The 25630-nt window shown below is 47.2% G+C and overlaps 1 protein-coding gene across 2 annotated transcripts in view; it reads left to right on the top strand.

The window, feature by feature from the left end:
* The window catches only part of ARHGAP9 (Rho GTPase activating protein 9), a 1031694-nt gene that overhangs the window by 90063 nt on the left and 916001 nt on the right, over positions 1–25630 (top strand). Inside the window, exon 1 of one of the 2 annotated variants that reach the window (XM_069653586.1) lies at positions 16005–16184. The exons of the other annotated variant lie outside the window; for it this stretch is intronic. The gene's annotated coding sequence lies outside the window, so the exon portion shown is untranslated. Of the gene's footprint in view, positions 1–16004; positions 16185–25630 lie in introns of those variants that run through there. 2 annotated transcript variants of the gene reach the window in all.

The raw sequence follows: 25630 nt of genomic DNA, 5'->3' as shown, positions 1-25630 counted from the left end.
CAACAATTAAGGAACAGAGGGAAGTTTCTGTGGGAATTAGCAGCGCTGGTTCGTCTGCCCTCAGCGTGTGGGCCTGCTCAGGTTTCTGCACAAGGCCTATGTTTACTGCACGGTCATGCAGGACGGAATGTGTCTACCATAACTACAAAATGGCATCTATTTGTATGCGCACACTAAGTCTATAGATCTATAATTCATGCAATATTGTGTTTGTGCGGGGCTTCTTAGCATGGCCCTCTCCGCCCTGGTACATCGCACGTCTGTCTATGGGACTCGCCTCACTTTAAAGCGCTTAGGAGGGTGGGAAAGGCAAATTTCCTTCCCAACACCTCCACAGATGCAGAGCTATGCGACCTGTCACCGAGTTTCTTAAAAAGAGTAGACATGCTACCAATGGACCTAATTTTTTGACATAGCATTTATCCGGAAAGGTGTCTCTCACAGGGTCTTGGAAGGGGCTTAGGTTCTTGATGTCTTGCTGGAGACTAGTGACACAGGTTCTTCTAATATGGGCAGTGCAATCTGGCTGTGGAACTCGATGCAGGACGACACTGACAATAGCCATGCCTGGTGCTGGAATAACACGAGACACCAAGAAGGGCCTAATTCATGGAACGTTTTCCTATGGGATTGTGCCATTATAAAACACTTCCATGAATCACGCCCCAAGTGTTTGCACTTCTTCTATATGATCTTGGCTTAATATTCACCTGCACTTTTGATGTCCAAAACGATTCCTAACTGTTGGAGCTTCTGGATCCAGTTGAACATTACAGTTTTCTGTAAAGCTTTTTCCTTGTGGAGCCGAATAAGTTATGAAGTATGTGGCAGGGTCAGGGGCTTGACACTGTTAGGGCGGATAGGACGCCTCCCAACCTGGGGTAGGAGGCCTAGAAGGGCAAATGACACAGCCTGTCCTACTCCAGAGGTGAGATTAGGGAATTGGGAATGCCCCATCCATGACCCCTCCACCCCTGAATGTGCATTGAATGAAGTAATCGGTAACACTTTTGCACATTCCGTTCTGGCCCAGGTTCTTTTTCCTTATTTTCAGAACTACCAGGGCCAGAGTGCACTGCTTGACCAGAATAGTCCAGTGGGCCAATGAAGAAAGATTGATTTCCAGGCATACTCCAACCACCCGACATCTTTTAAGGAAGCAAAGCAGTACTCACTGCAGCTTGGAACTAGCAGAGCACCGACCCGACATGCAGCGGGGACCACAACAAAGACTGGTAAAAAAGTGCTGTGGACTAAAAAGGGCAAGGCTGCACGTTTTTTCACCATTGCATTGCAGCGACCCAGCCGCGGGGGTGGGGGGCAGCCACACATTGAGCCCCAAAGTCAGGTGGACTGCATAGCCAATTAGGGGGAACAACAGTAAAAGCCACAAGGTGTGTGGGTTATTTGGGTGAGGGCAGGAGGTGTGGAGGTGGACCAAGAAATCAGTAAGAGGATGGAAAGTGGAGCAGGGCACTGCAGAGTCTGTAAAGCAGTTGGTTAGGTGTGCAGGTGAGGGATTATGTGTGAGAGAGAGAGTGGCACCCAGTTAAAGGAGTGAAGCTGTGGCTGCAAGAGTATGTGTGAGAATGATTGGTGGGAAGGGGGGTTGTAATAGGCAGTAAAGGGGCGAGTGTAGAGGGCGAAAGACAATAGAGTAAGAGTGAGTATAGGAAAGATAGTGACAGTGGGAGTGAGAGTACTAGAAGAAAAGGGAAAAAGGGAGTGGCTGGTAGAAAGAAGGTAGAGTGAGGAGTTGTAGAGAGAAAAGATAGGAGGGTGGAGGGAGATGTACATAAAGGGGTAGCAATAGACAAAGGGGGAGCAGTGTATGAAGATTGGTGTGACAGAGGTAGATTGAGGTGAGAGTACAGAGAGGAGAAGGTGGGAAAGTAAGAAAGTGAAGACCGCACGGAATAGAAGGTGAGAGTCGAAGGTAGGAGAGCAGAAAGGGGAGATAGGAGAGACTAGGAGGTGAAAGGAGAAAGACAAGAGAGAGGGAGCGGAATGACGATGGGGTGCAGAGAGTAAGGAGACCTAAGAACAGGGAGAGGAGTAAGATGGATGGGAGGCAGAGAGTGAACATAAAGGTGCTTGAAAATAACAGCACCATATTGAATCCTTAAGTCTTCTCACTGGGGAAATACTACAATAGCAGGGTATTCTTAGAAACGTCAGATAGAAAAGTCCTCAGTGTTTAGGCCACTCCTCGGCAGAGAGGATACCTTAGACCGTAGGGGTTACTGACTTCTAGTACTCATTCTGAACTTGGGGGGCAGGGAAACATGGGTTAGGGTAAAGGGAGACACAGGGTCCAGCTAGAACAGCCCTTTAGATACATTACCATACAGTCTCAAACCCTGCATAGCCTAAACACCAGAGACTGGATCATAAAAACCCTTAAACGATCGGTCAGACATGTGCATTCTTCCAGTCACATGTGACAAGGGACGAGGCTATGGATGGGTGCGTTGAAGGCATCGAAAAGCACAATGAAAGCGGCAGTGCCAGTACTACATGTTATGAAGTCAGTACTGGCCTTTTCCATCTCTGATGCACATTTTTCATCTGATAAGAGTTTGTGGTCGAAGGTCCCACATCAGGCTGCCAGCACCTTAACACCGCATTCAAATGACAAAAGCCAGGAGAAATGGGCGGGAAGGAAGACGCCAGGATGTTCACCTTCTTTTATTTGCCCATTCTTGATTCGCCGACGCTAAATCGATGCTGGAGTAATGCTGGTGCGTGTTCATATCTGGGTGTAGCCCTCACCAGAGATCGATATTCTCCAATAAAATGTTGCAGGTTTCTGACTTGCCAGCCCGTGCTTCACCAGGTGCGTAGCCTATCACGGATTGAGTGCAATGTTAAAATCTACGCAAATGGGGACAGGCTGATGTAGCGGAAGAATCCATTCACACGAACCGAACAATGAATGAGGCAGAGTTGGTGAATGGTTTAATAGCAGCAAGGCCATAACATACATTGACAGGATAGGTCCCACAAATACCATTTATTTATTTATTTATTTATTTTGTCATTTATGTAGTGCACAAATGCCGGAGGCATCTAACAATCCAACAGGCATCTAACAATCCAACACAACCATGCCCTCCCAGATTGCAGCAGTTCGCATGCCTTGAAGTCTATAGGCATATATAGATTTGTCTGGGCACTGTCAACCAGTATTAATCGCTGCAATTATATAAGTGATCATAGTTCAAGAAAACCTCTCAGTGCAGTGTCTGAGTAGTGCAAAACGAATACCCTCGCTTATGAGTGCCCGGAGGAAATAGCTTTTTGTGTGCAAGCATTTCACAATATTCGAGATGCAGTCTAACATCTCCCCGGAGCAGTGCATAGCCTATACTGGCCTGGCCTAATCCAATATAATAGAATGAATGCTGGTTTGATTCTTAAAGAAGCAATACGCTTAGACTCAACTCTCGATATTTCAATACATACAGATTTCTTTCTTTTCCGTCACTGCTTATCCCAGGCATGCAACTCCAAACACAGACACTTCATTACTCCAGGGTTATCGATATTCAGAGTATGTATAAAGGCAAGCGTAACACGTGGGACCCCCAGGTACGATCCAATCTTCGTTTTTCTACCTTTTCTCTCCTTTTCTACCTTTATGGACCATTTGAATATTAATATATCACTACCACCTGATGAAAATGCGTGAGAGGTGACAGCCTGCAGCACTCCCAGTCTCCAACAGCTTTCGGCCAGTGAACCACAAATGCATTTCCTGCAGCCAAATTGTGCCAGGGTTGTGCATTTACACCTAAGAGAACAGCCTGCATAACTTGGCTTTTTAATTTAGACCATTTACATTCCAGTTAAGAATAAAACCCTATGACCACAAAAGCACACATGGGGGATCGCAGTTTAATCACGCATTGACCAGCCATGGGCGGTAGTGCCACCTAGTTACCTGAGATAGACCAGGTGCTGCAATGCAAGTGGAAGCTGTGCATGGTTATTCTCTCCAGACCCCCAATGCCCCAGCTGATTTTCCCCACCTCCCAAGAATATTTCCCACCAATGCAACTCATTGGGGTACAGCTTCGATAGGGAACGTTTGCTTGCCCTCCCTTTTAGAATATTTCCAGAAGAGCACGAGCCTCTTCTTTAGTCAGTGCATGACATATTCGAAGGCCCCACTTTATTTTCAGCCTCATGGAACGCTGCAGGAAAACGTCTGCATCAGGGTTTTTTTTAATGACCAGAGAAGTCATTTGTATTCCCATCCCTGCTTGATGCCCCAGTGCCTTTCATCCGACAGGGGGTGAAAAGAATGCACTAATATAAAATAGATCATGGTGAAGAGTTCACCAGTTTTCTTTTGCATGGAATCTGTCTGAAAATTCACGATTATAGGACAAGGCTTCTCTCTGTGTTCGTCATTGATGGAGGAGACCCAATGTGCTCTATGCACATCTTTTGGAAAATTCGGGTCCAGCTCAGTATCCACAAAGAACCCACCCACAAAAAACCGACAAGTGACACATTCACAATGATTCAATCTGTAAGCCCTCAGAGTCCTCGGGTACCCCACATATTTTAAGATGATTTCATTGTGACTATCGCTTAAGACAATCCTTTTCCAGTTTATATTCCAAGTCTGCTACAAGTTGTGTCTGCTCTACTTCCCAGCGTACACTCCATCCCCTTAATGCAGAGTTGCACCTGGGTAGCAGACTCCTGTGGACTAATCACACAGCACTCTATAGGCTGCTGATTATCCTGCATTGAACTGCAAAGTCCCTGTAATCAATCCTTGTTCATCATGTGGGTCTTGGTGTCTTGACCTGCAAGATTCTGGGTCTTAAGTCTTCATCACCGGTGTCCTGAACCATTATCAGCCAGGTCCAATTGTGAGCTTGAAACCTACCTCTGCACCTGTGCTTCCTGGTCTGTTTCCTACACATGCAGCACTATGACTAGTTGTGCCCTTTTCCTTTGACCCAAGCCCCATTGTTGGTCCTCTCCTAAAGGGCCTCCTAGCTTCAAGCACAGAGATGTGCCACCTACTCAGACCCTGACCAAATTACATGTGTGATCTGGAATCACAATCTGCAGCCATCCTTCGCTCTGCCTCTTCTGCTGAAACCAGCAATTTAAAAAGATCCTCGGCTGCCACTGACCCATCTGTTGGCACAGAACGTGGTCTTTTGCCTTTTTATTACAATACAGGAAGTGTTGTGAGAAGAGGTTGGCTGCATAGTCCATCTCTCTGGGTGGGGCTAGTTTTAGTTCATTTTTTCACTTGAAGATGTTGCTTGGATCGTGTGCCTGTCGCAACGTGATCCACCTTCAATAATATTGGATCCCTCGTCTGGCGAGACAAGGAAGGGTAGTACACAGAGTTTGCCAGGAAGCCGTCTAGGCAGGAATGGCCGAGTGTTGGAGTGAGAGAGTTCTGTGTTTGGTCCACTGCTTAAGTTTTGGGTTATTCTCTTTCCTGGTGGTTTCACCTTCGTCACATAGGCTTAGAAGTGCATCTTTCTAGAGGTGTGGCTTCCACTGGTAGAAGAACTAGGCTTGTCTTTTTTTTTAAAATGTATTTTTATTATTTTCAAATGTATAGTTACTAACAACATGACATTATCAAAAACCAACCAAGAATTCCCCCTACCCCTGACCGGGTAACCTCCGTCTGTGCACGTCTTCTCTGGGAAGCCTCTTACGCCCTTCACAGGAATAGGTCCAATATCCGTATTTTGTGTGGGCACCATTGGTCTTTATAGTCTGATTGGAGGTACTCCAGAGCTAGACACAAATTGTTTCTGAACTTTTCGTGTTCTCCTTGAATGTTGTATGTTAGTAGTTCCATGGCCAGATGTGACCACACCCTTCTCGTCCAGTCCACTGCGAGTGGTGGGGTTTTATGTTTCCAGTTATATGCTATTTCCAGCCACGCCCCTATCAATAGTCCCATAAAGTTCCTTTTCTGCACGACGTTCTGATGTTTATCCCTGGGATCCCATAGACCCAGTAGCCACATGTCATCTCCTATGTGTTCCGACCCAGGGAAACATTTTTTCATTTGGGCTTTAATCTCCTCCCAAAATGGACTTAGCCTCAGGCATTCCTACCATATATGTCGCCAGTCTCCCTTCCCGCCACATTCCCTCCAGCATCTATCTGGGGAGTTAGCGTACATCGTGTGCAGTCTCTCCGGGGTATAGTGCCATTGCATCATCACTTTCACCCACATTTCTCTAGTTTGGATGGCTCTCGTCAGTTTTGGTATCATGCGCCATATGTATTCCCATCGTTCCCTGGGGAGTGTGTATCCCAGGGTTTTCTCCCAACTAGGCTTGTCTTAACACGTATGAATGGGAGTTGGGGTAGATGGCTCTAAATGTAAAAACAAGCATCGGCAATGCCAACAGTTGTGGCCTTTATTTAGGCATGGGAAAGGCACTTGCCAGGCACAGCTGTAGTTGTATTAACTGCCAATTAAGGCTAGCAGGTGCAAAACGTTATGAGTACCTGGGCATCTAATAGCAGTGCTTGACAAATGCCTAATACTTATGCACAAGCCAAAACTGTTGGATTTCCAAATGCTTGTTTTTAACAGCACTTCAGTGAAGGGCATGCATGGTGCTTGTAAATCGAGTGGCAGAAGGAAGGCCTGGGTTAAGACATTTTTATTACACCAGTAGCAGGTTTATAACCCCAATCAAGTCATTAACTCTCAGACGACTGGCGCAGGCACTTCGAGTGCAGAGGGCCCCATGATTCCCATGCCTAGTGGGGGGGGTGCAGTGGCGAGGGGGGCCCCCTGAGCAGGGCTTGCAGGGGGCCCCACGTTTTGTGTAATGCCAGTGTTTTGAACGTGAGTTTGCGAGCAATATCAGCATTATTGGTTCCTATTGGTTGGTGGTGAAAGCTAAGCAGGGACAGCCTGGGTTAGTAATTGGATGGAAAACTGGCGTGAAAAAATAAGCTTCTTGCGTTCTGGGCAATCTCCCTTCCAACCACAATTGATGAAGATAAGTACACAAGACCATAGTCTGATATTACGTTTTCCCATGGGTTTCGGTCAAAGGCTGGCGAGTTACACCTCAATAGGTCACTCCTTTCTTTCCTTCTGGTACTGAAGTGCTTCCCTCATATGTGCCGTAATCGGCAAGTGGAGATACATATGTTCCTTGATAAAAATGTGTCATTTGAATAACTGCACAAATCGTTTTAGTCCCATGGCTAGAGCATGGACTACGTTACTTGGAATAATGTTTTTCCTGATTATACATCAGTTTTAATTTGATAATTGTGGATTTTGTGCCGTGAAGGGGTGAGTTATTGTACCAACACGATAGCTTTAATAGCAAATAGTAATTGATCATTAGTTTCTAGCACATACCTAACTGTTGGGATATAGACGATTCGATTTAGTAACCATGATTGGAGTGGAGAGGCAACGCATGACACGTGATTAAGTTTGGGTACCTATTATCTTGCTGCTGTGAGATCATTAAAATGCAATATGGCATCATTGTTTACAGGCACTATGCCTTTATATGTTTATGACCGTCTGTATCACGGCTATATAATATCCCGTGCCCGGCCTAGCAGTCCTTTCTATTAACGTTCCCAGTTATAGAGACAGGCTATACATACAGGTCTAAGATCTAAGATGTGGGCGTGTGCGGTAGGGTGTCTGAAAATGCCTCACGGCGTTGAAGACACACACCACGCACACAGGTAAAGTTGCCATGGCGAGCTACAGTCCCGCCCTGCCACTCACGTGGGAGGGTGGGACTGGAGGCACGTCCGCCATGTCCAATCGCGGACGGCGGGCGTCGCCTTGATCGCCATGACAACAACAAACAGAGCCCGTCACGGGTACGTGCATTCGCGACGTGACCCTTTTCACAAGAGACTCGTCAAGTGAATTGTGGAGGTAAGGAGCTCTGTGTAGGAATGATGAATAGGAATTTAAGGGTAGAATCAAGGGGAAACTCATTACCGCTTTGTTTCTAACAGAGATACTCCATTGATGCATGGGCTTGTATGCGAGGCGCCACCATTATTTTGAAGCAAGCTATGGTAAACACACAACGGAAAGTTGATGCAGACACGGAGGTGTAAGCTGTTATGCTCTTAACAATCATGTGTAGACTAATGAAAGTACTGTCACGTTTTCTCTTCTTTTTTGATTTAACAACATTTGTCCTGTGACAACATTCACTTACGGGACGGTATGTACATTTGAAATGTATTTAATCTGTTTACAATGTAATGGTATTGTATTGTTTATGTTAAAATGTAGCCCTGAAGATGGGGCTTTGCACCGAAATGCATTGGCAAGAGCTGATACTTTAAATTGAGGAATTACGCATTCGCCTAAAAGCATTGTGTGAATAAAACACATACCTATTATTGGACATTTGAAGAAAGTGTTCGGATATCTCATTTAAAAAAGCCGCTACACAAAGCTTACAATATCATAGTAAATACACAAGCAAAATACTGAACTTATAAAACATTAAGGAATTAATTTTGCTTCCTGAGGGGAGCAAGGAGGAGCACTGGCCTTTACAGGGTGGTTTCTACCCTGTTCTTTCTTACTGCTGTATGTGTTATAGAGCCCGTGTGTCATTGGGTTCTTTCTCAACACAGTTGCTCCACAAACAATCAAGAATATATTGAAGAACATAAGTACACCATTTCATTTTGAGATTAACAGAAACAATAGTGGTGCCCACCTTTTCTCCATTTCTTCTATAGATGCAGAATAACTCAGACACCAAATAATCGAACCAACTCAGGAAGATGGCAAAGGTGCTGTTTTGTAAACAATTATCAAAAACAGGGAGTTACAACTGACAATAACGGACATTTGCTTGAGCTCTGAGTGCATTTCCATAAAAACATCCTTATATGCAAATAATACATCAGACGTGACATCATACTACATGGCAAATAAGAAAAAGCTATGAGGGATTGTGATAGGTTGAAGGAGAACATCTAAGTATACTTTCTATAGGGCCTCGGATTATGATTGGCTATCTACTGTCAGGTGGACAACGTATGCCTACCTCTAAAACATGTAATCTTCAATAATATTAAGAACACAGTATATCATTGGCTCTCAAACTATAAGGCCCTTCGTTATATGGGGCTCTATAAGGTATTGTACGTTTTGACCGCATCCAAATGTTCGCATGGACAAAAAGTCCTAAAAATGCTACGATCAAAGGTTTGAACACCAAAAGTTCGAACCTTTGGTGGTAGCATTATAGGTAGGTATATAAAAAAAAGACTGCAGGGGCGTCCCCCGCAACACCCCGCTCACTATACTGTGTGGTAGAGTGAGCGGGGTGTTGCAGAGGACACCCCCGCAGCACACCCGAAAAAAATAAATAAACGGGGGCTGCAGGGGTGTCCCCCGCAACACTCCGCTCACTATACTTTACAATATAGTGAGCGGGAGAAACCCCGGCAGCCCCCATAAAAAAACTAAAACAAAAAAGAAAAGGACCCTGCTGTGCCGGTTCCCGATCAAGGAAGTGAAAGGGAACTGGCGCCGCATGGACTCAACGTGAAGAAAAAGGTAAGTAGGGTATGCTTATGTTGGGGGTCTGGGTGTGTTGATGGCGTGTGGGTCGGGGTTGTGATGTGGGTGTGGGTGGGGGGTATGGGTATGTAGGCGTTGTGCACGTGTGTTCGCATGGGAAATGTGCAAACCTTTGGTGGTGCGCACATTTCTCATGCAAACTTTCCGGCCGCGGGAAAATCAGCTGTGGTCGGATCACTTAGATCCCTCTATAAATGGTTGGCATGCTTGTGCCATGTCTGGAACATTCGGTTCACTTTGCAGCACGTAAGCACAGACCGAGGTGCCAGCAGGTGGACTTGACTTTACCTCTCCGCCCAATTAGCCCAACATCTCTCATCACTCATGCCTTCTGCCATGCAGATTGTCTTTGAACTTGGCCTTGCAAAGTATTCTTGTCTCTGGGAATATATGGGAGTGCGAGCCCTTACTATATTTATTCTAGGACTCCATGCTCAACTCTATTTCCATCCTTGGCTCACATGGCAGGAGACCACGATTTGGTCCATCTTGCAGCATTTAAATGTCTTAAATTAATAAAACTTGGCACGCTTGGTGTTATTTCTTTGCACCTTAACAAGGGATGATTCAACGTCTCACGTATACTGCCTTCAAGAATAGCTAAACGATCTTGGCTGCCTCAGCTTTGACACCAGGCAGACAACCTCGCCATTTGTTTCCAGGATCTCAGCTTACTCTTGCTGCGACACAGCTCTCAGCCTTTCTTAACCATGGGCCCGGGCTTACTAAATTTGTGACACTGATGCCTAGTTTCTATACAAGGGCAGCTTCGCCTGCAGTCTATTCACTACATATAGCTAGCTTCTAAGATTACTTAATCTACTTGCTTTACAGCATCTGTACATTTATTGAATGGCTTGCATTTTCTGCAGTGCTTCGCACACGTGCAGTGTTCTTTTCGCATATGAAATTTTACTCAATTCTTAACTTCATCATCAGTTTCTGTAAGATCCATACAATCTCTTCAGCCAGTATTCTCAGTGCGTCACGCTCATCGTTTGTGATGTCACCAGCTCCTCTTTTTGCTCCTTTTCATATTCCTTCAGGGAGTTCCTCCTTCAGATTATCATCTCTTCGGGGATACATTTGATAGAGTTTTCTCAGGGGTACCTTTTTTCGAATACTCGCCATGGTATTGTCACAACTGCTGGTGTTAAGCATGGCACAATCTCAGGCTTCCAACAAATAGGAAGTAGTGGTTCGGGATTTCCTGCACAGGCATGTAACCGCTCCTCTACACTGCCTTGTTAAAATATTAATTCAGAATCTCATTGGGTGGGATTGTTCCAAATATGTTGCTTGGTAATCCATGGTTATCCTTCAAATGCACATGCATGTGTTAATTCCTTGGCAACTGTCAAGGGTAAACACCAACATCAGGTTTGGTCCCAGAATGTCTGGTACCCAAGGTCAAAGGTTGGCAAGTCAAATGTACCCATTGCTTTAGTGGGCAATGGGTATGATTGAATGGTATGTCATACCTTACTTATCACTGGTGAAACAGCTGATGGCTTAGTAGCTTTCATCAATGGCTCCTGATGGGGAAGTTTTTTTTTGACCGATCACTAGGACATTCTACCCAGGGCATCAACCTTAATAGGGATGGAGTCTTTCCAGCCGGTTCTTTGTTGCCATTTTTAATAGCATTGGTTGAATTAATGTCCAATTACATATGAGTGTAGAGAAGGAGCTAGGTACCCCCACCTCAACCATCTCGCCCACAGCACCTGAACTGGATGGACTCCAGCCAGCCCATAAGACTGGAGGTCTCCAAATAGCCCTTTAAGATGAGCAGCAGCACCCTCGAGATAGATGGGGATGCAGATTCGTACTCTTGCATCAAATAATAATGACAACTCAATAGTTTGGCAAAGGGAATCAGTTTAATGACAAGTACAGAAAACGGGGGGTTCAATGAACATCAGCAACCCCTCGATCTTCCTTCTCGCTTAAACTCAAGTTAATATCAGAAAAACACAACATTTATACAAAAACCCATAATTACTGATGTGTAATCTTAAAAACCTAACATGCAACCTGATTGGTTATATGAAGGTAACTTTAACATAGGTACTATATCTGAATATGGTAACAGGGATAGGGGATTGGATAATCAATTTCTTGTTGGGCAACTAAGCCCTTCCTTCAAACTGGCCACTGTAAATGTCACTAAAAGTACGAAGTCCCATTGGCTCTATTCTCTGTAGGACCCTAGATCACATGGTCTACTATGATTGGGTTGGCATTGATCCCACTCATACTTTTCCACTTGCATCTAGCAGCATGCAGAATAATTAGCCAGGTGCTGTGAGTAAGTCTGCACCCCAGTTTTCCTCCAATTATGTTACAACCATTCATCACCTCAGTGGTCGTGTGTCAATTACTTCTTTTGTAGTTTGGCCTTCAGTCTGCTTCTTGGTCTGGGAAAGTTAAGGAGTATGGGTACGGCAAGGCTCCATGCATAGTTGTGAGAGTCTCATCCCTTTCGGCCTCCCTTGCCAAGTAATTAGGACACCGTGAAATCGGCCTCTTCTTCATGCAATTATCGTGTATTTGATTTAGTTCTGCCAGTTGTCTACCATCTGTGGCTTATCTCGACCTTGTTGAACAGGGTCCTCCGTTCTTTTTCTTTTAATTGTATCCATTACTGGCCTATTCCAGCCTGATACGGCCTTGGCTTCCTTGCATGGTTACCTTCAGCTGGGTTTCTCTCCGTCTTAATTCTTGATCTGTTTGCTGCGGCATTCTGCTCTTGAGACCTTTGGTAAACTCTGTTCCATTCTGCTCATGTGCGTAGTGGATTTTTACTCATCTATAAAGTGCTTTTGAGGTAGATATATATATAGTTGGCACTTACCGCAATCTATTTTACTACCAAGCATAAGCAAGCTTCACGATTTCTTTGCTTCTTGCTTTTTCTTGCATCTGTACATGTTTAAACTGACTTAATATCTGCATCGTGCATATGGCATATGTTTCTCCGTCTTGAAATCAACTGTTTCACCTTAGGCTCAAGATGTCACTTATCCATGGTATTTTGTCTCTTTGTCAGCATTCTGAGGTCATTATATATTCTATATGTGCATCAGTCTGATTTCTTATGACATCACCATTCGTCTTCTTTTAGTATCTTCTTTGCTTCTTCAGGTATTTCATTCTGACAAACATCATTATGCCTTGTCTATAGATATGGTCTTCTCAGTGGGTACCTTATTGTCCAGGTTTGCTTAGGTGTCGGTACTTCAATGGGTGCTGTTATTCTGATAGGCACTGGGCAGAGCCCAACTGCAGCTCCCTGCTGGTTTATCTGTTCTCCATACGTCACATATTTTGGCGTGAACGTTCCTGGCACTTCGAAGGGGGTGGCTGGAGTGCAGATGATACCTGGAACCTCCCCTTCACACCTGTATGTTGGCTGCCAGAGTGTGAAACACGTGCGGTACCAGTGAATATACAGATACCAAGGAAAATCTGGGAGGCAAGGTTCCCATTGAGGAACCATACCGAGACAATATGATGGTCGTCTGAATGAAATTCTGTAAGAAAAAGGACGGTTGAATGATGAAGATGAATGGTGCCGTCATCACCACCACTGTCATACAGAGCAAGGTTGACGTATAAGGGAAGAGATGCAGAAACTAGAGAATGTAGACAATTCTATAAGGCATCAAGAAAGTATCGAGATGAATGACATCTTGGGATCAAGATGAAGGAACTTATGCTGCAGACATAATGAAGAGATCAAGCTATGTCAGACGTATACGCATGCAATGAAACGCAAGCAGATGAAGTATTCTTAAAGGCTAGCTAAATAGTGAATATATTGCGGCAGGCGCCAACATGAACATATATATATGTCAGTTGAAGATGGATGTTTTCACCATGCATGATAGCAGTGATAAGCAAAAAAAGGAAGGCCGCTTTTTCCAGTTTCCAAGTGTGGCACAGTTCGAAAACAAGTGAATCAACAAGGGTGAAACTCAGAAAGGCGAGGTTGGATGAGCCAAGAAGCCAAGCCCATACCAGACTGGGGTGTGCGGACATTGGATACAAATCATGTGAAAGAACAAAGCTCCTGTTCAGAAGGCATGGTTAAAAACAAGAAGACGTCAAAGGTCTATTAAAGAATAGTGTTTTAATAAACTGAAAGTTCAATTTCGTGGTCTCTAGTCACGTGGGGAGGAGAAGTTGGACAAGCATGATGGTCACACCTACGCACGAGGGCAGAGCGTGCCTTCACTCCCCTGAATTCCCTGGAGCAAAGAACATGTCTAAGGCTGAGTTCAAAGACCTAATTGACAGTAGACAACTGAGGTCATGATGGATGGATATGCTAATTGGTGTGAAGCTATGGTTAAGACGAGCTCATCTGCACCTGGACTTTCAGCCTGCCTACCGCCAACGTAGGATGGGAGGGTACTGACGGAGGTTAAAAAGTAACCAATGATAGAGGACTGCATGATCAAGGGTCCTATAGTTGTGTAGCGAATTAGACGTTGTATATTTAGTGACGTTCATAGTGGCATATTTTAAGGGAAGGGCTTAGTTGCCCCACCTGATGTTAAGAAACAAATCATTTTCTTCCACTGCCCTAAACAAGTATGGATCGTATACATAGATGATCCTTGTAGAACCTATCACACTCACCATTAGGTTTTTGTAGTTTGCCATGTAGGATGACGTTAGTAATACGCAGGTTAAACGTCATCAATGACAAATATTTACTATAAGAATGTAATTGTTTATAAAAATGCTTTGAGAAGTCTCGAGATGGAGATCATGATGAGGGATGTCTGTTGATATCCGTTGTACTCCCTGTTTTAGGTAATTGATATTAAAACAGTATTTTTTGCCAACTACCTGAGTTGTTTCTATTATTGATGTTTGAGTAAACTCTGCATCCACTGTCCATCTCTAAGGTATTGCTAACCCATCTTAAAGGGCTGAGAAGGAACCTCAGTTCATGATAATCCTCATTAACTCCTAGTCCACCCATTTTGACACAGTCCATATAGCCCTCCTAGGTTGTTTTGCCTACTTGTCTAGGCATAGAAAAAACACAAGCAGCGGACAAGGATGGGTGGGCCCTATACTCCCTTTGTGCAGTAGGGAAACATTCCTTAATTCTTAATTTTTGTCAACTTTATTGGTTTCTGTCAGGGAAGGCAGGAAGCCTTCATCTAGTAAGGACTGTAATGACCCAGGTGGACTAGGAGTAATGAGGATTAACATACGTAATTGGTCATGACGGAATGCAGTAATTGTAAATAAGCAATAAACCATGAAAAGCTGGGGCATTACCGGGTTAGGTAATTCCCCGGGGCTGAGTTAAAGGCCCAAGCAAACTGAGGGCTTTAGTGTTAGCCTCGGGGCATTACCAGATCCGGTAATAATGCCCCTGCCCGGAGGGGTTTATTGCATTAACATCCCGTAATGCTTTTTCTGGCGGCTAATAGTTGTTTTTCAAGTTGAGAAACAGCGTGTTTGCTGGACAAAAACCTACAAACCAAGATAGCTGCCATGGACAAGGGAGAAGGGAGGAGCTACACGTAGTCCCTTCTGACTTTCCATGGCGGCCATTGCCGCGACGGGGGATGTGCCGGGCACACTGAGTGTTCCCGGCTGCAGCGATGGCCAAGGGAGCGCCAAGTAAATGGTGTGGGGGTGGGTCAGGGATGGGGAAATTAGAGGCTAGGAAGGGTGCACGGGGGCTCACTTACCTTCATCCCGGCAGGGAAGATGTTGGATTTCCACTTCTGATGAGGCTCGGAACAGGTGTTCCTCTGATTTCCATTTGCGTTAATTGTAATGACTTTATTCAGGCAATACTTGCATGATATCACCCAAACCATAACAAGGGCCAAAGTAGTTAATGACATATATGGCACTGTTGTTTACCTTCTTTCTTTTCCTCGCAATCCTGAACTATCACTATTTATATACATATAGAGAAAGAGAGAGAGAGAGAGAGAGAGAGAGAGGGAGAGAGAGGGAGGGAGGGAGAGAGAAACCGAGAAACCCCCTCCTGCTTGTATTTTACAAAAATGTGTTTATATTACTTTACCTATTGCTTCACTTAACCTTTCAGGCCAGAAAAGTAATGACATCATAGTGCAGGATCTAGGCAAGCCCTGCTATTGGTTATAATATATTCTGAGAATGGTGTATTCCATTCTTCCTCCTTGCTAAAGTGTGGAGATTTAGCCAATCATAACACGCTCTCGGGCGGGACATGTTGTAACGAGTCCGTTAAGCAATTGTTCTGCGCTGAAACGGAATTTCTTTTTTTTTAACCAAAAAAACCTGTTCACATGTGTTGTGCCAGACCAGCCATCTGAGGAAGTCCTTTCTTTCGTCTTCTTTAATTTTCTGCAACGATTGCGAACAGGATGTGGAGAGATCTGAGGCAGGGAGGGGCGAGAGCTGACACCGACTGTGTAATCTTAGTACAGGTGCACTGGTCGCGCGAGAAAGTCTCGTGAAACAGACAGACTGGGCATAAACAACACAATCTCTGCATAGCCGGCTCCTGCAATAAGAAGAAAACGATACCCCGCGGCTCCACCCTGGGAGGGTCTATACATTGGTATGTGTCAACTCGCCTTTGAGCTTTGTGTTGTAGGGCAGCAGTGCGATATCTCAAGTCAGCTCTTTTGAGCACATGTTAGAGATGTGAAGTGTGAATTTGCAGCTGATAGAGGAGTAAGATTGAATCAGAATATTTAAATGTTTCCTTTCTAAAGGGCACTACCGATTTTGGTGTGGCCAGGCCAATCCCAGAAACGACCCAGGGTTGCTAGGGGCTGCTCTAGGTAGGTGAACGGCAGGCTAGATGGGCCTGCTTGTCTTCAGCTCATCGGAGTACACCCTCGTCCAGCCCTCTCTTTCTTCTTTCTTACGGGACAGTCTGTGTTTTCTGAATTCAACTACTACTTTTTGTGTTTTTTAAAAAAATCCGGTACATCTATTGGCTTCTAAAGAGGCCGAAGAGCGCCATGTTTGCGCTATTTAAACCACCTAAAGAATTCAACAATCGCGCAGAGCCACGTTTCGTGCAGATTGATGTCATAGACAGTATGTGGGCGAGCACTTCCCTGGCTCCAGCCCCTGTAATAGTCGCAAAGTCGCATAGATGGCTTGGATGTCAACATACACAGTAGCTGGCAATGACGGACAGCAGCGCAGCATTAGCCTGAACAGTGCCAACAGCTGGGGTGATTAGCCACAGGTGCGACCACTGGTTCTAATGCGTCTGTGCTTCTGGTGTAGAGTGCACGCTCCCCAACCCCCCGCCCCCAGACCCCTTTCCCCCAAAATAATAATAGCGACTGCAAGCAGCCTTATGGTGGTAGATTTGAAAAACATTTCAGTCACTTCAGAAAGACCTCGCACTGCAGCATGAAGAAGGAAAGGGCCGTCTATTTTTACTGACCTTAAAATACTGACAGAACAGAACTTAAGATAGCTTTCCCGTTGTATTAATAGATAAGTGGTTGTGAAAGTAACTCAGCACCTTGTGTCATGTATTACCTAAAGGAGGCGCCTTATTCATGTTTGCGTTCGTTGAAAGCAATATCTAAACATATTTGCTACAGTTTTAGTCTGTTTCTGTTTTGAGGAATAGGATTACACCTGGGGGGCTGGGGCTCTGCTTAGAGGGAAGATGGACATTCACAATGTTTGATGCGTACTTGTGCAGTAAATAGATAACTAGAACAATAGACTTGCCTTCCAAACATTTCGGAAAAGTATATTTGGGGTTGCCAAGGAACAAGTACAAAATATACATTTTGATACAAAGCTCTAAGATAGACTCTGATTGAACAGTACTAAAGATGCCAATTTTAGGACATTGCATCCTCATCCTCCTAACATGTCCTTCTCACTTCTAGTCACCCTCCTCATTGCATCCTCTTCACACATTGTACATTTTGGAATAGTGTCAAATGCCCCTATTCTCCAGACACCTGTCTGAAGAATTGACACTATTCTGAGCATTGTAGGGTGGCTGAGAGGAAGTGGAGGGCATCAGGCTCATCCTCTGACAAACTGGCCTGTCGCCTGCTCCAAAAGCAATATAGACTCTCTGTCCTGTCCAAGAAGAGAGCCTACACCCAAGCCCGCGTCTCTGCCACCTCTAACAACTCGGCTGAACTTTTCAAAATCTGCAAGGAGCTGCACAATCAAGCACCACATCGACACTGTCGATTGGCCGATTTCTGCAATCACTCTTTTTCCACTGGAACCTTCCCTTCCCCCCTAAAGCACTCCTCTGTGCACCCCCTGCTCAACAAGCCCTCTGCCGATCCTTCCTCTCTGGCAAACTGCCGCCCGATCTGTATCACTCCTTTCCTGGGTTAACTTCTGAAATAACTGGCCATATCCCAGTGTACTCACCATACTGAATCTGTTGGATCTCTCCATGAACACCAGTCTGGCTTTGGAGCTGCCAGAAGCACGGAAACTGCTCTCCTGAACACCCGTGAGGACCTGCTCTCTAATCTCGACTTTAACCTTCCTTCTGTCCTCATTCTCCTTGATCTATTCTCTGCTTTTGATACAGTCAACCGCACCACCCTGATCAATCGTCTCTGTGACAACCTGGGCATCACGGGTCAGGCCCTAGCATGGTTGACCTCCTTTCTCTCTGATCGACACTCCCAGGTTCAACTTCGGTCCTTTCTCTCTCCCACCTTTCTTTCTACATGTGGTGTTCCCCAGGGTTCTAACCTCTCACCCTGGCTCTTCAACCATTAGTTGGCTCCACTGGCCCACCTAGTCTCTGCCTTCTGTTCTAACTTTCAGTGTTATGCGGATGACACTTAGCTCTCTTTCAGGCTCCCCTCAGCTGCCTCTGATTTCTGGCTCATTCCTGACTGCCTATCCACGATTCAGGAATGGTGTGCCTCCAACGATCTCTGCCTAATGCCAGTAAGACTATGATTCTTCTCATTGGGACCCCTGCTCCCGCTTTCCATCTTGCACTGGAGCCGCCCACCTTGGGGCCTCCATTCGCACCTTCCTGTGAGGCAAAGAACCTTGGTGTCATGTTCGACTCAACCCTCTCCTCCTATCCTCACATCTCAGACATCTCCAGGAAGTCACACTACAAGCTGCACCGCCTCAGAGGTATCCTTCCTTTTCTCACTTTGCCCCAGAAGCTCACTGTCTCCAGAGCCATGGTTCTCTCTCGGCTGCACTACTGCAACAGCCTCTTTCTAATTCTGCCTGCTTCTGCTCTTCGCCCTCTGCAACTAATCCAGAACAGGGTTGCAAGACTTGTCCTTGGCCTCAAGCCCAGGGATTGTATCTCTCCGACCCTGAAATTTCTCCACTGGCTCCCGGTGGCTGCAAGGATCACGTCCAAGCCCTCTGCATTGTCCACAAGGCTTTCTGTGGCTGGGACCACACTACATGCAACTGTCTCTTCCTAAGCATCTTCCTTCTCGAGCCCTCGGCTCATCCACCTTCAACTCTCTGAGGGTCAGACACTTCTCCAGGTAGAGAGTGGGGGATAGATCTGTCCTTGGATGGGGCCTCTCTCGGGAACAGCCTCCCTGCCTCTCTCAAACTTGAGCCAGACCACCTACGGTTACAGAAGCAACCTAGGACCTTCCTTTTAGCTTGTGCTTTCTCTCTCTCGCCCCTGATGATGCTCCTGTCTGCTGCGCTAACTGGTTACCTAGCCACCCACTGAACCTCATGGGCACCAGGCTCCTGCACGACCAGTAGCCCCTTGCACTGCCTCCGGGCCTCCCACCCACTTAGGGACTGTATCTGCAACCCTACAGTCCTCTGCACTTACTTGAGCCACCACCCTGGCAGCAATTACTGCGTCTGGCAGCACTTATTGCGTCTTGGTACTGCACTACACCCTCCCCTTCCCTCCTGGCACTTCTCCTCTTCCCTCCCCCTCGCACTTGCACGATCTGAATGACAAGGCCTAGTAAGATCGTTTATTTTTGTCCTCCCTCTGTCTACCCTTCCTTGTCTTGTCACGCCTAGAAACACGTGTGCACCAGTGCATTATAAATTACTTATCATATCACATCATTGCTCGTTCTCACTCCTCATTTTTTTTTAATACCATATTTTATTGATGGTTTTTGAACAAACATGTAACATACCAACTGTTTCCCCCCATCCTCCCTCCCCCTTTGCCGGGTCGATCGTCAATCTGCTCGTCTCTTGCCACTCTATGCATCACCTTTCCAGTAATATGTGTCTTTGCCGTGTTCCATGTTGCGCTCCTGCGCCTCCCTCTCTCCCCCCCCGACCGATCTCAGGTCACACGTTCTTCCCATTTTCCCCAGATTTTTGTGGCCTTTGCCGGACATCCTCATGCTGTATATATTCTGAGTTCTTTTGCCGCACAGATGTCCATTTCGTTGGACCATTGAGCCGCTGTCGGGCACTCCGGGGCTCCCCATTTCTGTGCTATATCACATTTTATCAGGCCCGTTGCTATGGATAGAAGAATACCCTCCCATTTGTTTGAAATGTTCTCATCTGGGGCCCCAGTAACATTATTGCGGGTCGTAATGCTATCATGCGACCTAGTGCTCTTGCCAGAATTTGAAAGCATTGTGTCCAGAAGGTCTTGATTTTGGGGCACTCCCAGAGGAGATGGATGGAAGTGCCTTCTTCCCCCCGGCATTTCAAACAGTTGGGATCCCGTGCCCTTCCCCAACCAAAAAGGGCCACTCGGGGGTAGTATACCCTGTGAAGTATCTTGAGCTGTATCAGTCTTATTCTGGAATCTATTGAGATTTTGCGTGGGTGCATGAGAACCTGGATCCAGTCCTCAGGTTCAATGTTCCCGACGTCCCGTTCCCATCTGGCTTTGAGGCTGATCAGTCTGGGGTGGCAAATGCGTTAATAGCTTTATATAGAATGGTTGTTACTTTAGTGGAGATGTGTTGTGGAAGTAGGTTGCGTTCCAGGGGTGTGTAATCTGGGGCGTCGGTCAGTGCTTGCCTGTGGCCACTGAGTGCATGTGATAATTGTGTGTAGTGATAGTGTTCTGCAGCCGAAATGCCATATTCCCGCTGGAGCATTTCAAACGAAAGAATAGAGCCCTCTGTTAAAACATCTCTTATCCTGGTTATCCCAGCCCTCACCCACCGGGTCCATGCGGGCAGCTTCTGCACCGTCAACATGTGGTTATTCCATAGTGGTTGTGCCGTGGTGATCTTATTTCCCCAGCCTATGTGCTTGTGTGCCTGCCTCCAGATGATCGCAATGTGAGAGGACATCGTCTGTGCGGGGGGCTGGATAGACGCTGATACATTGTTGCGAGTGGTGGGGTGTCCTGCCTGAAGGGTAGTTCTGCTCTAATGTGTGGTAGGTCGCGGTCCCCATGGAGGAGGTCATTGACTACGTTTAGTTGACTGGCCCAATAGTAGGATTTAAGGTGTGGGATTCAAATACACCCCTCCCAGATTGATTGCTGCAGCGTGGTCAGCGCAATGCGAGGTTGCCCCCCTTCCATATCAATTCCCTGAGGAGACCTTTCACCCGGACGAATTCCGAGTTTGGTATGGCCAGTGGGGCGTTCTGCAGTATGTAAAGAAAACGTGGAAGTGCCATCATCTTGAAGAGGGCCGCCCTTCCTATGAGTGTGAGGGGGAGGTGCATCCAGTGTCGCACGTCCCCCGCAAAGCGGTCCGTTAGTGGGTGCAGGTTGTGACGCACATAGTCTGAGAGAACCCCGGAGACCCATATGCCCAGGTAGCGGAAGCTTTCTCTCTCTAATCGATATGGGGAGTCCCGGGGGATTGCTAGATCATCTCCTTTTACTGGGAAGAGAACTGATTTCCCCCAGTTTACTTTAAGGCCACTGAAGTCCCCATATGTCTTTAACATTTGGGTTATGATTGGGCATGTGTGGTCTGGATTGCTCAGGTAGAGTAATAGGTCGTCCGCTTAAAGGGAGAGCTTGTCCTCCCGTTCGTCTGGCCAATAGAATCCGGACCACGTGGTTACTGTCGGAGCCATCGGGCCAGTGGCCTGATTGCTAGGGCGAAAAGGAGGGAAGATAGAGGACAGCCCTGCCGGGTGCCTCTACCCAACGGGAAGGTTCCGGAGGTCCAGCCGTTCACCCTAACTGTAGCTAGTGGGGTTTCATATAGGAGTTGAATCCAGCTGAGGAAGGTTTGCCGATGCCCATGCGCCTCATTATTGCCCAGAGGCTTGCCCACACCACTGAATCGAACGCTTTCTCAAAGTCAATTGCGAGGAGCGCAAGTGGAGTGTTAAGGGTTGGGGCTTCTTCTAATAGCAGGTGTAATCGACTTAAGTTCATTCTGGTCGATCTGTGCGGCATGAAGCCGCATTGATCTTGATGGACCAGTGAGGATATTACCCCTTGGAGCCTGTTGGCCAATACTTTGGCAAGGATTTTAGTTTCACTATTGAGATGCGATATCGGTCTATACGATGTGCACTGGTCTGGGGGGTTTGCTTTTTTTGGGAATGACCACTATGTTGGCCGTTCGTAGGTTTGGTGGAAGGGTTCCCTGTTCCCTAGCAGCGAGGAATAGGTCCCGGAGGGGGGCGGCCATCTTGTTGCTGCCCAGTTTCTTCCAGGTCTCGGCCGGGAAGCCGTTCGGGCCAGGTGTCTTCCCAGATTGTAGCTGGGTCATGGCCTCCGCTATTTCGGTTTCGTCTAATTCCCTGTCTAAGTGAGTACTCTGCAGTTCAGATAATTGCGGGAGCACAATCTCATCCAGGAGGGATGCGTCTATGGGGCCCGTAGGGGCAGCATAAAGCGTGGTATAGAATTGGGCAAAGGCATCCGCTATTTCTGGGTCTGTTCGGGCGGGCCCGTTTTGGCTGTCAGTAATCTGTCTGATGTGTCTGTGCCCCTCCTCCCGTCTTTCCAGCCATGCCAATAGTTTGCCGGCTTTATCACCTTGCTCATAAATTCTGGTCTTTGATTCCCAATGCGCAAGCCGTGCGTTATCGAGCGCCGTGTTATGGAGGGATGCTCTAGCCTTCAGGAGGGAGCGGTATATTTCTGGGGAAGCGTTAGAGATATATCTGGTTTCCCATTTCTTTACATCCTCCTCCGCCTCCGTCACCTTCCTGTGGTGTTCTCTCTTTTTGTTACAGATCCAAGCTGTCATTTCCCCCCTGAGCACTGTCTTGTGTGCCTCCCACAACATCACAGGGTCTTCTACCGAGCCCGTATTGATCTCAAAGAATTTGTCGGATTTTTCCGTGATGTGCTCCACGAACTCAGGGCAGCCCAGGTAGTAACCATTTAGCTGCCATGTTTTGGGCAGCAGGGGACAATCCGTACGGAGCGTCACCTCCAGGGGAGAGTGGTCTGATATGCCCCGGGGAAGGAAATCTGCCGTTATAACCCTATATGCTTCTGGGGCCGGGAGGAAGAGGTAATCCAATTTGGATAAGGATCCATGGACCCCCGAGTGGAAGGAGAATCCTTGGTCTGTAGGGTGGAGTTCTCTCCACACGTCACTCAGACGAAGTGCTGATGTGAAGGTCGCCAGCCGTGTGGGCCTATCTGGGTTCCGACTGCGGATATGGGTCCGGTCAAGTGTGTTGCACATAACATCGTTGAAGTCCCCCCCCCCCACGATCCACACCTCTGCTTGCTGTTGTGCCATCAGGGCCGTCACCTCCCTCAGGAGACCCTCCCCCAACCCCGGCGGGGAATATATCGCTAGAATGGCCACTGTCTCTCCCCAAAGCGTGCCCCGGATCATCACAAAACGGCCTGAGGGGTTCTGTATTACAGCAGATAGATCAAGAGGGAGTCGCTTACGTAAAAGGATCAGGGCGCCCCAAGATCCCATTGTGTACCCTGCATGGTATGCTAGTCAGTAATTAGTTCTGTGAAAGAAGTGTCAGGTTCAACCCGCTAAGTGGGTCTTGGTTAGGAGGGCTATGTCAGGAGAGCGTCAGTTAAGGAATTGCGTGACTAGTCGGCGTTTTATACTTGAGCCCATGCCGTTGACGTTCCAAGTAAGGATTTTGAGAGACTTATGGCGTTCGTTGTGTGTCATTGGGGCTAGTGCATTTCCATCAGTGGGGTCATCTTGGTGCTGTGTGGTCATTGCTGTCTAGGGATCTAAATTGTTGTGCCAGATGGGTGCGTGATGCGTTTGGCCGTGGAGGTATAGAGCACGTGTAAGGTGGAGGCGTGAGCAGCAGGGATGGTGTGTTCGATGGCATCTCGATCAATGTGAATGTGATGTGATTTCCCGGAAAGTAACTAACATAGAACAGTTTCCCTTCCCCCCTCCCCATACTCCTCCCCAACATGAAGTATCTGTCACCCAAACTCTACTGGCACTCAAAACTGTGTTGCCAGGTTAACTTAATATGAACTGTAGTCACCTTCCCACCAATTTACTGCTCGTATGTGGGTCTGGTGTCTCTGGTCAGGGGCGTGGTGGCCGTCGATAACATGGTGTGTTCGCAAAGGTAGCGTATGACTCTCTGACCAATTATGTTGGGGCAACGGCATCCCACCACTGGTGTCATGCCAGGAGGAGCATTGCGTTGCAGGTGGTTGCCAAGAAAAGGATTGATCGTTGAGTACACAGATGATACTATGAGTTCCTACCTCTGGCCGGTATGTCTTTGCAGGAACCCTATCAGGGATCGTGGTCTTCGTCCGGATCCGCTGGGATCTCCAGTATAGGTTGTTGGGCGGGTCCATCTCCCCGTGGTCGGGGTCTTGGCCTACCTCTGCGGTTTGGAACGGGTCCAGCCCAGTCACCTGCGATATGGGTCTCGGCCCATTTCCAGGCTTCCTGAGGATCAGTGAAGTGGACAGTTTTACCTTCATGCTGAGTTCTTAACTGGGCCAGGAACAGCAGCCCGTACCTCACGTTCATGAGGTGGAGCTTCCTTTTGAGGTGCTCGAAGGATTGTCTGGCTTTCTGGACCTCGCGAGTATAATCTGGATAGAATGCAATTCTGGCGCCGTTATATGTCATTGACCCTTTGGTTCGGGCCATTTGTAAGATAGCGTCCCTGTCGTGGTAATTGAGGAGCCTCGCGATGATTGTTCTTGGGGGTGCGCCCGGGGTCGGGCGGCCTGCGCGTACGTGGTGTGCACGTTCCACCGAGAAAAAGTTCAAGAGAGTCTTTGGCGCATAAAGATCTGCCAGCCACTCCTCCAGAAAAAGCTCCATGCTGGGTCCCTCTTCGCATTCCGGCAGTCCCAGGATGCATATATTGTTGCAGTGGGACCTGCCTTCTCCCTCGTCCACTCGGGCCTCAAGGGTTTTCAATCTGGTCAATGCTTGTGCCAATTGTTGGTGCACCCCACCGAGGTCATCCTCCACTCCAGAAATACGTTGTTCCGCCTCCCTGGTTCGGGATGACAGTTTCTGGAGGTCATGGCGGAGGAAGGAAACCTCAGTAGAGATAGCGTCCATTTTTTGCTCCACCGAGGAGCGTGAGCTGGCGATGGCGGCCATCACATCTTTGAGTGACAGGGTCTCGTCTGGCGGGGGGTGGTTACCCCATGGTCCTCGATGCTCTGTACGGTGGATGTGCTTGTGGCATATTGATCCATGGTGCTTTGCGTCGAGGTGTTTTTGCTTTTTTCTTTGCCCATGGTGCTGCTTTGCACGTATCGCTCCGTGCAGGTTTGGGAGAGCACCCCTTCTCGTGATTTTTCCTCCCCTCCGGTCTTCTATCAGGACTTACTGTGCCCATGCTGTGTTACCTCCGCACTAAAGTTTAGGCGACAGGTGATCTCTCAGAGGGCGCGATAGGTCTCCTGTTCGCTTGGGCCTAGGCGTGGGGTTACGGCCAACAGTGAGGGGGCTCAGCCGTGTTGTCGGTCTTTATGTTTCCTTTCTTTACCCTACCCCGGTGCTCCGCTCCTACTGTCCCGATCAGGCAGGCTGGTCTGCCTAGCCCCGGATTGTTTCCCCGTCCCAGGGAGGGGCCGGGTCTGTCCACAGTTGCAGCCGCGGCGAGCGCTTCGTGTTAGCTGCTGGTGATGGGTGGCAAGTCAGGGCACCAACAGCCCGATTGGTCGTCTCGCCC

The sequence above is a fragment of the Ambystoma mexicanum genome, chromosome 3q (genome assembly GCF_040938575.1).
Source record: "Ambystoma mexicanum isolate Mex_15411 chromosome 3q, UKY_AmexF1_1, whole genome shotgun sequence".
In the NCBI taxonomy this organism is placed as follows: domain Eukaryota; kingdom Metazoa; phylum Chordata; class Amphibia; order Caudata; family Ambystomatidae; genus Ambystoma; species Ambystoma mexicanum.
This window is presented reverse-complemented; position numbering and strand designations above follow the sequence as displayed.